This window comes from Arachis hypogaea, chromosome 19, assembly GCF_003086295.3.
Source record: "Arachis hypogaea cultivar Tifrunner chromosome 19, arahy.Tifrunner.gnm2.J5K5, whole genome shotgun sequence".
NCBI lineage: Eukaryota > Viridiplantae > Streptophyta > Magnoliopsida > Fabales > Fabaceae > Arachis > Arachis hypogaea.
In genome coordinates this window covers 144,718,442-144,731,911 of record NC_092054.1, presented here as the reverse complement: position 1 = coordinate 144,731,911, position 13,470 = coordinate 144,718,442, and the positions used below count along the sequence as shown (strand labels likewise).

Below are 13,470 nucleotides of genomic sequence, written 5' to 3'. Positions count from 1 at the left end.
ACGCCAGGATTGGGTGCAGGATGGGGGTTTAACGCCAGCTTCCCACCCTTTTCTGGCGTTTGAACGCCAGAACTGGGCAAGGAATGGGCGTTTAACGCCAACTTTTCTCCCTTTTCTGGCGTTTGAATGCCAGAATTATTCCTCTCTGGGCTCTTGCTGTCCTCAGAGGGATTTTGGGCAGTGGTTTGATCATCCTCTGTCATTTGTTCCTTTCTTGACTTTTTGCTACTTTGAACTGAATTATTCAATGTCTTCCCGCTCCTTAGTTGAACAGCTTGGCATTCTTCTGTTATCTGTTTAGATAGCTGCTGTCTTGTCTGATTTAATTGTGCTTCTATATTCTTGTTAGCATTTTTAGTGTCTTGGAGCATCTCCTTGAATTCTGCTAATTGTTTTGTCATTAGAAGTAATTGCTGATTTAGTTCAACAATCTGTTCTTGAGGATTATGATCAGTAGTTGCTGCCATAGCTTCTTTTTCTTTGGAGGGCTCATTGCTTGAGTACAGATGTTGATTTCTAGCAACTGTATCTATGAGTTCTTGAGCCTCTTCAATTATCTTTCTCATGTGTATAGATCCACCAGCTGAGTGGTCTAGAGACATTTGAGCTCTTTCTGTATGCCCATAGTAGAAGATGTCTAACTGTACCCACTCTGAAAACATTTCAGAGGGGCATTTTCTTAGCATCCCTCTATACCTCTCCCAGGCATTATAAAGGGATTCATGATCCTCTTGTTTAAAGCTTTGGATGTCCAGCCTTAGCTGTGTCATCCTTTTTGGAGGGTAAAATTGATTCAGGAATTTGTCTGATAACTATCTCCATGTTTTTATGCTTGCTGTGGGTTGGTTATTTAACCACCTCTTAGCTTGATCTTTTACAGCAAATGGAAACAGTAATAATCTATAGACATCATGATCCACTTCTTTATCACGTACTGTGTCAGCAATTTGTAAGAACTGTGCCAGAAACTTAGTAGGTTCTTCCTGTGGAAGACCGGAATACTGGCAATTTTGCTGCACCATGATAATGAGCTGAGGATTTAGCTCAAAACTGCTTGCTTTGATGGGAGGTATACAGATGCTACTCCCATATGCAGCTGTAATGGGGTTGGCATATGACCCCAGAGTCCTTCTGGACTGTTCATTTCCACTTATGTCCATGATAGAGAAAAGGGAATTGATATGAATTGCAAATAACTTATATTTTTATTTTATTTTATTTTATTTTTTTAAAGGTAACCGAAATTAAAATAAGATAAAATAAAATAAAATAAAATAATTGAAAAATTGAATATAAATTCGAAAATTAGAAGAAATTGAAATAAAAGTAAATTGAAGACTAAATTAATTAATTAATTAAAAATATTTTGAGATTAGCAATCAAAAAGATATGATTGAAGATTATTTTGGAAAAGATATGATTGAGAAGATATGATTGAAGAAATTAAAAAGATTTGATTTTTTGAAAAAGATTTAAAAAGATCAATTTTTGAAATTAGAATTTTGACTTCATTAAAAAGAAAAGATATGATTTTGAAAATCTTTGACTACTTTAATGCTAAATTTCGAAAATTATGAGTAAAATAAGGAAAATATATTTTTTTGATTTTTAAATTTTAATGAGGAAAGAGAAAAATAACAAAACGACACTAAACTTAGAAATTTTAGATCAAAACAAAGAGAACAAGCAAGAAAACTTTGAATGTCAAGATGAACACCAAGAACACTTTGAAGATCAATATGAACACCAAGAACAAATTTTTGAAAAATTTTTAAGTAAATAAAAGCACAAAAACACACCAAACTTAAAATTTTTAGAAAATCAAACACAAATTTTCAAAAAATTAAAGGAAAACACAAAGAAGACACCAAACTTAGAATTTTTAAAGATCAAGAAACAACTAAGAGTATGCAAATTCGAAAAATTAAAAGAAAGTAAAAGCATGCAATTGACACCAAACTTAAAACATGAAACTAAACTCAAACAAAAGACTCTAAACCAACAAAAATAAAATATTCCTAATCTAAGCAACAAGATAAACCTTCAGTTGTCCAAACTCGAACAATCCCCGGCAACGGCACCAAAAACATGGTGCACGAAATCACAATCACACTTTTGCAATTCCACACAACTAACCAGCAAGTGCACTGGGTCGTCCAAGTAATACCTTACGTGAGTAAGGGTCGATCCCACGGAGATTGTCGGCTTGAAGCAAGCTATGGTTATCTTGTAACTCTTAGTCAGGATATCAATAATTCTCAGATTTAATTGTAAAAAGTAAAAGAACATGAAATAAATACTTGTTATGCAGTAATGAAGAACAGGTTGAGGTTTTGGAGATGCTTTGTCTTCTGAATCTCTGATTTCCTACTGTCTTCTTCTTCATGCACGCAAGACTCCTTCCATGGCAAGCTTTATGTTGGGCATCACCGTTGTCAATGGCTACTTCCCGTCCTCTCAGTGAAAATGTTCCAAATGTGCTGTCACCGCACGGCTAATCATCTGTCGGTTCTCGATCATGTCGGAATATGATCCATTGATCCTTTTGCGTTTGTCACTACGCCCAACACTCACGAGTTTGAAGCTCGTCACAGTCATCCCTTTCAGATCCTACTCAGAATACCACAGACAAGGTTTAGACGTTTCAGATCATAGGAATGACCGCCAATAATTCTAGCTTATACCACAAAGACTCTGATCTGAATCATGAGGCTAAGAGATATTCATTCAATCTAAGGTAGAATAGAGGTGGTTGTCAGGCACGCGTTCATAGGTGAGAATGATGATGAGTGTCACGGATCATCACATTCATAAGGTTGAAGTGTGAATGAATATCTTAGAATAGAAGCAAGCGTGATAGAATGGAAAACAGTAGTAATTGCATTAATTCATGAAGAACAGCAGAGCTCCTCACCCCCAACCATGGGGTTTAGAGACTCATGCCGTAGAAGATACAATATGAAACGTGTAAAGTGTCATGAGGTACAAGATGAATCACTAAAAGTAGATTTTATAGTAAACTAGTGACCTAGGGTTACAGAAAATGAGTAAGCTAAGGTGTTTAGTGTAGAAATCCACTTCTGGGGCCCACTTGGTGTGTGCTTGGGTTGAGCATTGAAGCTTTCATGTGTAGAGACTTTTCTTGGAGTTAAACACCAGCTTTTGTGCCAGTTTGGGCGTTTAACTCCAGCTTTTATGCCAGTTCTGATGTTAAACGCCAGAATTCTTAAGCTGACTTGGAACGCCGGTTTGGGCCACCAAATCTCGGGCAAAGTATAAATTATTATATATTGCTGGAAAGCCCAGAATGTCTACTTTCCAACGTAATTAAGAGCGCGCCAATTGGGCTTCTGTAGCTCCAGAAAATCCATTTCGAGTTCAGGGAGGTCAGAATCCAATAGCATCTGCAGTCCTTTTTCAGCCTCTGAATCAGATTTTTGCTCAGGTCCCTCAATTTCAGCCAGAAAATACCTGAAATCACAGAAAAACACACAAACTCATAGTAAAGTCCAGAAAAGTGAATTTTAAATAAAAACTAATAAAAAAATAATAAAAACTAACTAAAATATACTAAAAACATACTAAAAATAGTGCCAAAAGCGTATAAATTATCCGCTTATCAATATGAGTGACCAAATTTCTTACAATTGAAACAATGATTTCCTTATGCATGTTGCTGAAATTGAGGTGAATTATGATGCTGCAAATGATTAAAGGACTAAAATTTTCTGATTTTTGGAAGAGGTGCATTTCTTTTGACAAAATGTTTTTGGTTACGATTGTTCCTCTTTGCAAAAGCATTCCTACCAGAATTTTTGAAAGCGTTTGGGATTTTCGAATATGAGGTTTTGTTATGAAAAGATCAATTTTTGAAAGCATCTTCATTTGTTGAATTATAGCCCAGACCCGACCTATTTGATGTAGGTTCAGTTCTTGATAATGGTTCAGTTTCACTAGGATAAAGTTCTTCAAATTCCTCCTCCAATGTGGGAACATATCCAAGACCAGATTTGTTGGAAGTGGATTTAGCTTTTGATGAAGAAGCCACAAATTTCATAGAGGAATTATTGAAAACTGCATTTTCCTTGGTTACATAACCTAAACCAGATTTTTTAAATAATGATCTTTGACTTGCAAGTAATTTGTTCAAGTTACTATAACTTTGAGCAAATTTTGCTAAGTCGTTATTCAGTCTTTTAATCATTTCATTTAATCTTTCATTTTCAGTAATAAGCTCTTGAGAAGGATCCATAATGTGCTTTCCTTTTAATTTTTCAAGTTCAGATTTCAGAAATCTGTTTTCTTCAATAATATCCACAGCACATTCAATTTCCTTCACCTTTTCTTTTAAGAAATCATTTTCAGCTTTTAACACTTCTTTTTCAGATCTACATTTATTGTATTTTTCCAGTAGTTTTGAAGAGTTTTGTAATAGCTCCAAAAAAAAAAAAAAAAAAAAAAAACAAATTTGTGGGCCACTCTTCCTTTACTTTTTCCCTAACCCTAATCACACAAAAACACTCTCTCAACCCTCAGTCCCTCACTAGCCGTCGAGCTCCCACCCCCACTCCTCCCACACCCTCTTCGTAGAAACACACTCTCATGGACGCACTCCCCTCGCTCATCCTCACGCCGTCGCTCATCCCCACACACACGCACCTACACTGACGCGGAGAAGAGAGGGAGGTCGCTGCTGCCGTTCATGCCCATCGTTGCCAACTGCGCCGTTGCGGAGGAGCGTCTCTGTCATCGCGAGCTGCAACCGCCGCCATTGAAGCCACCCTCGCCGTCGTCCTTGAGCGCCAGTGAGAGGGAGAGCTCGAGGAAGAGAGGAACGCTGTCCCGCCATGCACCGTCGTCACTGGAGCTGCACCGCCGCCGAAGGCCCGCCGCCGTCCGTGGAGAGTCGTCACCGTCTGGGTCGCTGCCGGAGGAAGAGAGCTTGCACAAGGGGTTGCTGGAGTGGCTCGCTGCTGCCGCAAGAGCCACTGCACCTCTGGCCGCTGGAAAGTCACATTGAGGTCGCCGTTCTTCTGCCGCCGCCGCTGTCGGGGTTTCTGGTCAATGGGTATGGCGCTGTTGTTGCCGGAACCACCACCGGTGCTGCCGCTACTTGTTTCCCTTAAGTCCGAGTCGTTGTAGTTGCTGAGAAAGTGATTTGGAGCTGAGGTTGTGGCTGCCGCAATTTCGGGTTGAGAGGAAAGGTTCCGTCGGTGCGTTCGGATTATAGTTTTAACAATCGAGAACTATAGCCAGCTCTATCTTGTCGCTACTCCGGTTCAAATTCTACGCTCATTCGTTCCATTCCACTTCAATCCTCCTTACCTTGAATTTGGCACTCTGGGTTTGGTATCTTCGGTCCCTAGGGACTACGTTGTGAGTATGCTTTACATTTATGATTGTTTGATTGTGCATCTACAATTATTTTGATATCTATTATGATCTTTGAATTATAGCTATATTTGCTTTGAACGGTTTTGAATTGATTAAAATAATTGATTTATTAGAATTAAATAACTCATTTTTATGAAGTTTATACTTTTGGAAACTATACATGAGACTATATATATTTTTGATGAAGTTTTGCATTATTCTAAAATGTTTGATTTTATTTGAATATTTGTTTTTGAAGCATTGAAGTATTTGTTGATACTCACTCTAAAAATTGTGAAATATATTTGAAATCTCTCATGGTTGAAAAAGTATGATTGAGAAAAGATTTCTGATGAAAAAGTATGATTTAATTTGATTTGATTCGATTCGATTCGATACCTTATATATTTGAAAGATCAAATATTTGTTGTATTTGAAATTATATGTTTTGAATTGGTTTGGGAGGCTCGTATTAGAAAACCGTAGTTAACGGCGGTTATGACGTTAACTTAGATGCATCTAACTCAGACTCCAGCTAGCAGGGGTGTTGCTAGCCTAACGTGTAGGCCACACGTTAGATCTGTTATTCTGTTAGGACACACAAGAGGAAAGGGCTACCCATAGAGGTGGAGCCGCCCAAGTGTGGACTTTTGATTTGATTTCTGTATGAGAACTCCCTTATTGATTCACTTATTATTATCAACTATTATTTTCTAATTAAAATTACTTTAATGATAATGTTTGTATAGTCTCATGTTGATTATAGATGTATTGTCTGGTCACTGAGTTGCAAAACTCACCCCGTTTTTCTAAAAATATTTTTCAGGAACAAATATTTGACTGTGTGAGACTTTCTATTCAAGAGTAACGGTTTGCAATGAGTACCTATTCTTTGTCGAATTCCTAGAAGTGTATGCTCCATATGTCACAGGCAGGACCAACCATTCTTAGTTATTTTAATTTTTTGTTAAAGTATATAACTATTTATTTTAGAACTTGTAAAATATTTGTACTTGCTTATTGAACTTATATTTGACTATGTTAGGCTTGTTATAGGATTATTTTCCTGAGCGCCAGTCATGGCTCATTTTGGGTCGTGACAGAGTGGTATCAGAGCTTAGGTTTAATCTGTGTAATATGGAGCAAGTGTCCTATGGTAGGATCACAATTGTATAAATAGAAGCGCGCCTATTTGTACGAATTGTGGCACTATCAGAGGCCTATAGGATTGTTATTCTTGTTCTTTATGTCGTTGTTGTCATCTGGTTGTAACATATGACTTCTGCCGTTTCTTGCCACTCTTTTCCTTTCCAGCCGCTTCTTGCTACTCTTTTCCTTTCCTGCCGCTTCTTGCGATTCTTTTCCTTTCCTTTGTACCCAATCTCGACTTATTCTCTAATAAATTTAAAGTTTGTGAAATTTTTTTCATCGAAATAGAATGTTTTGAGTAATGGTACATAATATGAATTGATATTTAGCCCCACTTTCATCTACTTTAAGACATTAAATCATTATATTGTTTTAGGTTCTGTTCGATCTTTAATTGTTATGATCCGTTTGAAATGTGTGTTTATTTAGTTTCTAGTTAAACAAATGTTAAATAAGTTTGCTAACTATAATATGGATGATAGATAATTGATTTTAAAGAGACTAAATCCACAGCATGAGTTTCTTTGAGAAAGTTGTCTTTGTCCAAGATCATTGAAATTTCCATAGTTGATATTAACATTTGGATGTTAACCAAATTGAGTGCTAAAGTACTATACTTAGTATAACTGGTTGTATGAAAAACACATTTGAGCTTCACTCAGGTAGAATCTTCTTGTTTATATGTTATTAAGTGAATACGCTTCTTGGATTATATGTGATTTCTAATTTTATAGGCTTGTTTGTTGAGCTTGTGGACTGATCATGGTGATTATGAAGCATTTGATGATTATTTTAAATGTGATAAATTGTAGCTTGCTTATGAGTGGTAGCCACTGATTAGATACTTGTTTGCTGATTCATGTCATTTGATTAGTGATTATTACAGTAATTAACAAGTAAATGATTTTGGTTAATTATTTGAGAGATCCTTAAGGTTATTGGTTTTTGCTGCTGTATAGGAGTTAATCTTATTATTTGTTGCTGAATTGGTGACTGATGTGACTGTAACTAGGTGAATCTTGGTTGTTATCTTGTAAAAAAATTTCTATTGGTTGTTATAAACTCTCTTAATTACTTGTGTTGTTGTTGGAGATTATATGCCTGATTTGTAGTTATATATGACGGATTAATAAATGTTTTGATTTCTTTGATACGATGAGGACTTGATAATTTCGAATTGAAGTTTGTCATGATAAACTTGTGATCTGTACAATACTTTTGTGACACACTTGAGCATCTGAATTTTTTTCCTTCAAAATTAATTATTTTATTGACTAGAAAAGTTGTTCCAACTCTTTCAGCATGTTGTTCTAAAGTTTACTCAATATTATCTCATTGATGGTCCATTATATGATGCTTAACATAAAAGTTAGTTACTCTAGTCAGCACTGTAAAATTTATGTAAAAATGTTTAGTATTGCATTCACATTCTCAATAAAAAAAAAATGTTTAATGACCTTGCCTTGTTTATTTTTCTTTTTTTCTACATTGTTTTTTTTTTTAAAAAAAAAAAAAAACCTAATTAATTTTTAACATGTCAAAACTATCAAGTATTGTGCTTATCATATAATCTGTGTTATGTGACGGTTTCTTAAATATAAGATTATCGTGTTTCTATTTTTAGAGTGGCACATTTTTTACAATTTTTTGATGAATGTTCATTTTGCTTTGCTTTATTTATGGGTTTAGCTTATTTGTTCACGTGCCGTGTCTAATTATGTTTTTTTTCTTCCCTTTTCTCTAGTTTAAATGGTTGTTGTACATGCAAAACCTGTTTATGTCTATTATTTATACTCGTGAATTTTTATTTTGCTCTGCCCAAATTGTTTGTGGATTTGGCTTGTTTCTTCATTTTTCCCCTTAAAATGCTCCTAGCACATGGTTTTAGTTGTGGTGGTACATCTTTTTATTTATCTCTATGGCCTTTGCCCTTACAAAGTTACAATTATATTTTTGTACGTATTTCGAAAGCTGTGTGTTGTGTTACTTTGTAGTGACACACCGACGATTTCTTTGGTTTTTAAGTAATGCCAAGCATCATAAATGTTTTTGTCAATAAACTATTTTTGTTACTATATAATTTTCTCAAGTGATGGTTGTGAAATGAATTGAATTGCAAATGGATGTTTGATTCAGATCTATCATCGCTTATTGGGTGCAGATGCTTTATATGCTTCTGGTAATTGTGTGATTGCAGACTATGTGCTCGAGTGTAATAAATTTATCAGCTTGTCTTTTTACAGCCTGTTGAGCTTTGATTCATTTATTTTAATAGTGAAAAGCAGTGAGATAAATTAGTTTTGTACTTTTGGCTGGATTATCTTGGCTAATAAGATTGTTGTTTTTGTTATGTAGTTTTGAATTTTGGTGATATTTAGTAGCTGACTTTGTATTAAGTTACTCCTTCTTACTGATGGTCTCAAAAAAAAAAGGGGTTTTTTTTTCTTTTTCTGATTTTGTTTCATTTGCAGAATCAATAGTTTCTATTACCCCATGGTTTTGTTGATTATCTAACTATGTCGCGGATCCTACCTTGTTTGCCCAATAAGGATTTTAATTGATTAAAGAGTCTCTGCACTGAGGGTTTTGTGTTAAGTTGTTTTTTTTTGGCCAAATTTTTCTTTGGTAACAATCACAGTGTATTTTGAATATTGTCTGTTAGAAATTCTGAAAATCGACTGTTTTACTACTAGTATTTTGCCTTAGTTCATAGCCCACATCTTAGGTTGACATTTCTTCATACGTTAAGGGTTTGATTATCAGTTGTACTATTATTCTTTAAATTTGCACATCATGATCTAAGTACAATTTATTTTAAATTGTTGTATCAACCATTTTTCTTCCAAAGATATATAGGCTTTGCAAAGTTCTTAACATGATCGAATTTTTGAGGCAGTCACATTAATTCATTAGTCTGCTGCTTAATTGATCCTATGTTGTATGACTTTCTTGAGACATCACTTTGCTGGTTTCAAGTTGCTCAGGATTGCAACTGATTGAAATATGTTGTCGCCTGTCGATATTCTTGACTTCACTAAATCCGTGGTTCTATTACTCCTTGAGTGCCCTGCATTGTAATGGTGGTTGAGTAATGAAATTCAAAACTTTGCTAGATTGGTGGTATTGTTTCCCAACTAATGGCATTTTGTTTGTTTATCAATTGGTGTATATGTAGCACATTTGTTAGTTTATTATTTGGGATTGTCGATTGCTAACCTAAAGGATGGCTAGGGCCAATGCTATGTTTGAGTAAGCGGAACTATTCATACTAATATGCTGCTTTCACAATGCCCTTAAAGAGCCTTGTAGATCGATTAAATTCCTTCCTTTTGTTTAACCTTCCTACCTCTTATCACTTGACATTTAAGGTTAATATGCATAATATGATTTGAAAATGTTTTGTTGGCTATATCTTGCATGCTTGGTTTGATGTGGTGGTTATGTTTGTCTTTAAATCTGGAATTCTGGCCATGTACATTATGCTTAATTCTTCACCTTGCCTCTCTTTTTTCTCATCCTTATCCACCACATAATTGAACTCGAACTCTTGGAATCTCATATGATTGTGCTTTTTAATTATTGCTTTATGTTTTGGGTGTATTGTTGGAATTTGTGTTACTCTATATGTTTTACACTTTTGGCTATGTTATTTGGACTCCAATTAGAGTTTGTAGTGTGCTTTTGAAATTTTTCATATCATTCTAATTATGCAATCTGTTCTTTGTGATTGATGGTGCTTCATATCGATTCCTTTTGCTACATTGTATATGTGAATATTAAGAAAATGTACAGCATTTGATTGTTGCATAATATCTGCAAAATGTTTTTCGTTATGCATTGGGTTCAATTTGTATCTGGATATAATATTGTATAGTTAATGTGCTTAAGTTCTTTTCTGCAACTTTGCTCAGATAGCTTAATTTTTAGCCTTGTTCTTGCTATCTATTTGTGCAAATTATTAAACTTATGGTGTCATGATGTGGTTATACTTCTTTCCGATAAGGTTGTCTCAATGTTGTTTTCTTTCCTTATTCCTAAATGCATCATTTCTTGCATCAGGGTCTAGTTGTACGAAATAGATGTGACTTGTACTGCCGAAGAGGAAATATAATAGTAAGTTGAAATTCGGGGACCGAATTTCTAAAGGAGGGAAGAATGTAATAGCTCCAAAAAAAAAAAAAAAAAAAAAAAAAAACAAATTTGTGGGCCACTCTTCCTTTACTTTTTCCCTAACCCTAATCACACAAAAACACTCTCTCAACCCTCAGTCCCTCACTAGCCGTCGAGCTCCCACCCCCACTCCTCCCACACCCTCTTCGTAGAAACACACTCTCATGGACGCACTCCCCTCGCTCATCCTCACGCCGTCGCTCATCCCCACACACACGCACCTACACTGACGCGGAGAAGAGAGGGAGGTCGCTGCTGCCGTTCATGCCCATCGTTGCCAACTGCGCCGTTGCGGAGGAGCGTCTCTGTCATCGCGAGCTGCAACCGCCGCCATTGAAGCCACCCTCGCCGTCGTCCTTGAGCGCCAGTGAGAGGGAGAGCTCGAGGAAGAGAGGAACGCTGTCCCGCCATGCACCGTCGTCACTGGAGCTGCACCGCCGCCGAAGGCCCGCCGCCGTCCGTGGAGAGTCGTCACCGTCTGGGTCGCTGCCGGAGGAAGAGAGCTTGCACAAGGGGTTGCTGGAGTGGCTCGCTGCTGCCGCAAGAGCCACTGCACCTCTGGCCGCTGGAAAGTCACATTGAGGTCGCCGTTCTTCTGCCGCCGCCGCTGTCGGGGTTTCTGGTCAATGGGTATGGCGCTGTTGTTGCCGGAACCACCACCGGTGCTGCCGCTACTTGTTTCCCTTAAGTTCGAGTCGTTGTAGTTGCTGAGAAAGTGATTTGGAGCTGAGGTTGTGGCTGCCGCAATTTCGGGTTGAGAGGAAAGGTTCCGTCGGTGCGTTCGGATTATAGTTTTAACAATCGAGAACTATAGCCAGCTCTATCTTGTCGCTACTCCGGTTCAAATTCTACGCTCATTCGTTCCATTCCACTTCAATCCTCCTTACCTTGAATTTGGCACTCTGGGTTTGGTATCTTCGGTCCCTAGGGACTACGTTGTGAGTATGCTTTACATTTATGATTGTTTGATTGTGCATCTACAATTATTTTGATATCTATTATGATCTTTGAATTATAGCTATATTTGCTTTGAACGGTTTTGAATTGATTAAAATAATTGATTTATTAGAATTAAATAACTCATTTTTATGAAGTTTATACTTTTGGAAACTATACATGAGACTATATATATTTTTGATGAAGTTTTGCATTATTCTAAAATGTTTGATTTTATTTGAATATTTGTTTTTGAAGCATTGAAGTATTTGTTGATACTCACTCTAAAAATTGTGAAATATATTTGAAATCTCTCATGGTTGAAAAAGTATGATTGAGAAAAGATTTCTGATGAAAAAGTATGATTTAATTTGATTTGATTCGATTCGATTCGATACCTTATATATTTGAAAGATCAAATATTTGTTGTATTTGAAATTATATGTTTTGAATTGGTTTGGGAGGCTCGTATTAGAAAACCGTAGTTAACGGCGGTTATGACGTTAACTTAGATGCATCTAACTCAGACTCCAGCTAGCAGGGGTGTTGCTAGCCTAACGTGTAGGCCACACGTTAGATCTGTTATTCTGTTAGGACACACAAGAGGAAAGGGCTACCCATAGAGGTGGAGCCGCCCAAGTGTGGACTTTTGATTTGATTTCTGTATGAGAACTCCCTTATTGATTCACTTATTATTATCAACTATTATTTTCTAATTAAAATTACTTTAATGATAATGTTTGTATAGTCTCATGTTGATTATAGATGTATTGTCTGGTCACTGAGTTGCAAAACTCACCCCGTTTTTCTAAAAATATTTTTCAGGAACAAATATTTGACTGTGTGAGACTTTCTATTCAAGAGTAACGGTTTGCAATGAGTACCTATTCTTTGTCGAATTCCTAGAAGTGTATGCTCCATATGTCACAGGCAGGACCAACCATTCTTAGTTATTTTAATTTTTTGTTAAAGTATATAACTATTTATTTTAGAACTTGTAAAATATTTGTACTTGCTTATTGAACTTATATTTGACTATGTTAGGCTTGTTATAGGATTATTTTCCTGAGCGCCAGTCATGGCTCATTTTGGGTCGTGACAAGTTTAGTGTGAGATCATCAATTAAAACATGTAAATCATCTATGGACAAGTCATAGTAATTTACCTCATCAAGTTGATCATCACCAGCCATGAAGCAGATTTGTGCTACACATTCGGAGTCTTCTTCCTCATCCAAATCATTTTCAAGATCTTCCCAAGATGCCATGAGCACCCTTTTCTTTTCTTTCTTTCCTTTTTCTTCCTTCTTGAGCTTCGGATAGTTGAACTTAAAATGTCCAGCCTCCTTGCAATGATTACAAACCACCTTGCTCAAGTCCTTCTTGTAATCCTTTGAGGTTGAACCCTAGTACTTGCCTTTGTTCCTCATTAGCCTTCTAAGTTTCCTAGCAAGAAACACAAGTTCATCATCTGAAAAACCATCACTAGACTCACTCTCTTTTGATTCTATTTTTGACTTAAGGGCTATTCCCTTTTTCTTTGAATCTAGATTAGTGTGTGTGGTTTCATAGGCAAGGAGTTTTCCTCTCAGCTCATCATAGGTTATTGGACTTAGGTTATTTCTCTCTGCTAGGACAGTGGCAGTTGTTTCCCATTCCTTTGTGAGGCTTCTAAGAAGTTTTCTCACTAGGGTTTGTTCTGAGTAGGTTGTACCCATAGCATCAAGGTTGTTGATTATGATTGAGAATCTCTCAAACACTTCATCAATGCTTTCTCCATCCTTCATATTAAACATCTCGTACTCTTTTCGTAGCATATCAATCCTCGTTTCTTTGACCTGTT

The 13,470-nt window shown here is 36.4% G+C and overlaps 2 long non-coding RNA genes across 3 annotated transcripts; both read left to right on the top strand.

The window, feature by feature from the left end:
- The first annotated feature begins 4,435 nt into the window (after positions 1 to 4,435).
- Positions 4,436 to 6,476, top strand: LOC140181991 (uncharacterized). Of its 2 annotated transcripts, XR_011877753.1 has the most exons (3): positions 4,444 to 5,376; positions 6,200 to 6,304; positions 6,430 to 6,476. It is a non-coding gene; the product is annotated as an uncharacterized lncRNA (long non-coding RNA). The 2 variants fall into 2 exon arrangements; XR_011877752.1 differs by lacking the exon at positions 6,430 to 6,476 and having other exon boundaries at positions 4,436 to 5,376; positions 6,200 to 6,412.
- A 4,219-nt stretch (positions 6,477 to 10,695) lies between these two features.
- Positions 10,696 to 12,729, top strand: LOC140182003 (uncharacterized). The gene is made up of 3 exons (XR_011877767.1): positions 10,696 to 11,630; positions 12,454 to 12,558; positions 12,684 to 12,729. It is a non-coding gene; the product is annotated as an uncharacterized lncRNA (long non-coding RNA).
- Positions 12,730 to 13,470: the final 741 nt, after the last annotated feature.